Below are 4518 nucleotides of genomic sequence, written 5' to 3'. Positions count from 1 at the left end.
TCATGTAGGACTAGCACTGCTAGCACTGATGTAAAGCCATGAAAAATCTGTCATTGCTTAATTTTATTCAATGACGCTCTCCGTTATTGTAGGCCCTACAGATACAACCAAATCAAATAGGCTTTACAGAACCTGCTTGTCTAAAGAAATTAATGCTGGCCTATATTGAAACATTTTTCAAGGTAATACACCACATTTACGTGTCGAACACTGGTATTCATGAAACCCAAACAGAACATGTTTTGTAACTAATACTAGCTTTGACAAAGCTAGACTTGTTCCTTTCTACTATAAAAAGGTACATTTTTGCACCATCTTCATTTTCCGATAACAAAAGGTGCAAAGATGAGCCTTTTAATCGATTATCTGAACTCTGCACCCTCTCTGCACCTTTTTATAAGAAAAAGGTGCAACTGTGCACCATTTTCTATCTTTGCACCTTTAGTTGCACCTTTATTTTTAACAGTGTAGTGCAACGGGTCAACAATCTGTGGAACTTTATTCGATAACATGAGAAATGTTTTAGTATGAATATTGTTGAGTAATTCCTGCATTAAATAAATAAATAAGTAGAAACTTTAAATTTCCCAATTTACCGTGTAAATACCCTTTAAACTTGTAGATATTAGGTCGTCGTAAATTCCTAAAGGTACTAGGAAAGTTTACAAGGATGAAATAACTTTTTGGATTACAAAAGATTTAAAAAAAAAAACATAATCAAAGAAAAGGAAACAACATGGTATATAATCAGTGTCGAAATCACACAAAAAAATACAACTTTGAAAAAATGAATGAAATCACATTTTACAAAAAAGAAACTTGGGAGTTTGATAAAAAAGAAACCCGAATTCATCTGGTGTTATGTTAAATTAAACGAATAATGTCTGGTGTGAAATATAACAATGATTCACATTGATAATGGAATTACAGCATAACTGTTTTAAACTCTATTTTTGTTTTCACTTTTTTCTAACAAAAATATTGATGAAGGTTCAAAAATGCTTTAAGATTATATTCCACCTATTTTGTTTTCCAGAGGTTTAAGTGAAAGTTCACTAGACTAGTTAGTATAAGAGAGTGCGCTGCAAACGAATGGAAAGTATAATATGCAGTTCTTTAATATTCAATTTTTATTTAAATAACTTGTTTAATCTATCACCATAAATTCAGAACCGGAAAATTTACTGCCACTCGATTGTTGAGGTTATGGATTATTTGACAAAAGTTGCTAGACAAATATATATTTTCATACAATGATTCTGTTGTTATGTTAGATTGTTTAAAAATTCAATCATGATACCATATAAAATTATAACTAAGTGTATCCAAGACATTCTATGTGGCAGAAAGGCAAAAAAGTCATAGTTGGTGGTATAATGTCTAAATAGTCCGAAGTAACAAACAAGTGGAGTACCACAAGGCAGCGTCTTGTGTCCAATTTCATTTTAATAAAACGTTTACCTGAAATATTTGAATTAAAAATTTAAATATTTGAAGTCAAAATGTGTGTAGACCATGCAAGGACCAATGATTACAAAGGTTCAACAAGCTAGTTGGGGATCGGATCGGATTGAAAACTTGTCACTAAACACAAGTTATAGTCTAGTGGTCATGGCGCCATGCTATTTACCTGAAGGGTGTGGGTTTAATTCCAACAAAAATAAATTGCGAAATACCCCAAGGCATCGTAAGTCAAATTTTATTTTAATAAACCATTTACCTGAAATATTTGAATAAAAAATTTAAATATTTGAAGTCAAAATGTTTGTAGACCATACAAACATAAGTTAAAGTCTAGTTGTCATGGCACCATGCTAGTTATCTGTAGGCTGTGGGTTTATTTCCAACCAGAATAAATTGCGAAATTTTTTCACAAGTATTTGGGACGTATTGAGAATTCGGTAGACTAATACTTCGTCAGGTAGGGCAAAATACCACTCCTATGGATTTTTCCTGATCAAATTCACTTTAAAAAAAAATTGAATATTAAATGACACGTATACTGTATTATTAACGGTACCATACTGTGCAGTATGCTTATTATAATAAATGAGCGTTTCTAATAATTGTCATATTTAATATTTCATTTGCAAATGATATTTATAAAGGTGTAAAATGCAGCAAAGAGTCAATACAAATTCTGCCAGTGAGAAAGATAATTTGAACGAAACTAGTAAAATATCACTGATGCAGTAAAAAATAATTACAAATGTATCAATTTGTGTTATGTTGTGATACTTGCAGTACTGTAGTAAAAAAGGTCTCAACTGTATTTGCTGATGCTACCATTGCTTTTAAACTAGTTACACAAGATAGTAAGGAACTTCATTTAGGCTCTAATCCAGAGTACCTCCTGACTATTACACAGCCTGGTGAGATCCCAGGGGCAGATCAGAGCTTACAATAGTGAGAAGTAGAGGGCAGGGTCGTATGCAGAGAGAGAGAGGGGGAGAGAGAGAGAAAGTGAAGGAGAGAGAGAGAGAGAGCGAGTGAGTGTGTGTTTGTGGTTTTTCTGTCAAATTGATGTATATAACTAACCTGAGTTGAAATTGGACGAAATATGCTATAATGCAATATTAGGGTGGGTATGTATGGTGTGGTCAGATGAAATAGGCCTACATTAAATGTAAGAGTTCAAAAACAGTTTATGTTGTACCAAAACCAACAAAGCTTTATTCAGCATCGACTATTCTAATGTACATTATAATCGACTACTAACTCCAGGTTTTCTTTTAGGGTGGAGTCGGTTCTGAGTTGTTAGCTTAGATCTGAATCTTCTAAGTTTAAATCTTAATCTCTTCTCTAAGTGCCTGATGTTGGGGGTACAATCCCTATCTTTCTAGTTTTGAGGTGTGTCTTAACTACATCACCTCATACTTTTGGAGTTTCTTATTGGATCACAGAGAAATTATTTTTCTCTAATTAAAATATACAAACTTTAAAACTTTGGCTTAAAACTGACAATCATATGTTCATGGTGTGGGAAAGAGTAAGTCCGATTAACTAGGATGAGGTTATAGAATGACCAATTGTATAATTAGATTATTTGTATACTCAAGCTTGCCATTAAAGCTGTTAAGCCAAGTTGAGCCATTTTACAGAAGAAGGGTATCGATGATATACAAATTCCATTGGTTATATTATAAAATAATATTGAACCTTAATACTACATTACTATAGCAAACGAATATCTTCGCACTCTAAATTTCAAAAAAAAGCTATACAAATACCATGTAGTTCACTTACAAAAATAGTAACCACGCACAATCCAAAGATTCTTAGAGAATAATATAAAACATATTAGGAAATAAAAATATTAGGAATTCGCGACGATGTTATACAAGGCGATTCAAAACAATTTAAATCACTATGGAAAAATATGTCTGCCTTATTAACGATTTGTGTTCATATTCATATATGCTTGACTTCGTTCAGAAAAAAAAAATAGAAAAAAAAAATACAAAGAATAAGTTACCATGCCGTAAAGAAAATTAATTTTATTTTTTTTTTGTCTGGACTCTACCAAAACGTTGGCTTTAATTATGAATATATTTAGTTCAGTATCAGCATATCAATATGATTATTGTTCAATATCGATTAAAAAAAATAATAACATATCATATCACGTTTCGTTTAAGTCAATATTTACAATAACGGAATTATTACTACAGATTTTTTTGGCACATAATGTCGGTATTACAAGAAAAATATCAAAGTGATACCGAAAAATCTGTTTTTTTTTTATGACATAGGGCCTATTATCTCTATAATGTTTAAAACAACCACGTACGCTTGACTGAAAGTACACTTTAGGACATTGGTTTTTGGAATCTGTAAGTATTAATTGTAAATTATTATTTGTGTTGCGTATAAGCCTAAGCAACATTTTGTTAAAAAATAGGGTCTACAGCAAACGAATATTATTTCATTCGGGATTTCAGTCTTTAAACAATAATAAAAAAAAAAAAGCTATGTGGTTCACGATTTAAGAGAATAAATTAATACGCATATACTAAATAGGTTGAGCGGAAAAGTATTAAAATTAAAGAATAATTTCGAAAATCAAATTAAATAAAATATATATTTAGCTCAGTATCAAAATATCAATAACAATATTGTTCAATATCGATTCTAAAAGATAACTTAAAACAACAAAACATGTCATGTGTTAAGTTGAGCTGGCCTAGTAGACATTCTACTCCGAATCCCTGTAAGAACATGTATCATATTCTCCTAGTAATTGACAATACTAGCTAGCTACTAGCAGTAACGTAGTTTTACACCTATGACATCTATGAAAAGTAAAACTATTTGAGAGTTTGAAAAACAGAATTATAGCAAGGGAGAATAAGGGGAAACCAACGTCCTTCTGGCGTTAGCTTAGTGTCAGCTCAACAATGATTCACATTTATAATATAATTAATGCAGAACTGTTGAATGGTTTCATTTCTTTAGTTTATACTAAAGAATATATTGATAATTGTTTGTCATAAGTTTGAATGTTAAAGTCACAAAGTG

This window comes from Anneissia japonica, unplaced genomic scaffold (assembly GCF_011630105.1).
Source record: "Anneissia japonica isolate Jap-2015-1 unplaced genomic scaffold, ASM1163010v1 scaffold685_len2926416_cov193, whole genome shotgun sequence".
Taxonomy (NCBI): Eukaryota; Metazoa; Echinodermata; class Crinoidea; order Comatulida; family Comatulidae; genus Anneissia; species Anneissia japonica.
This window is presented reverse-complemented; position numbering follows the sequence as displayed.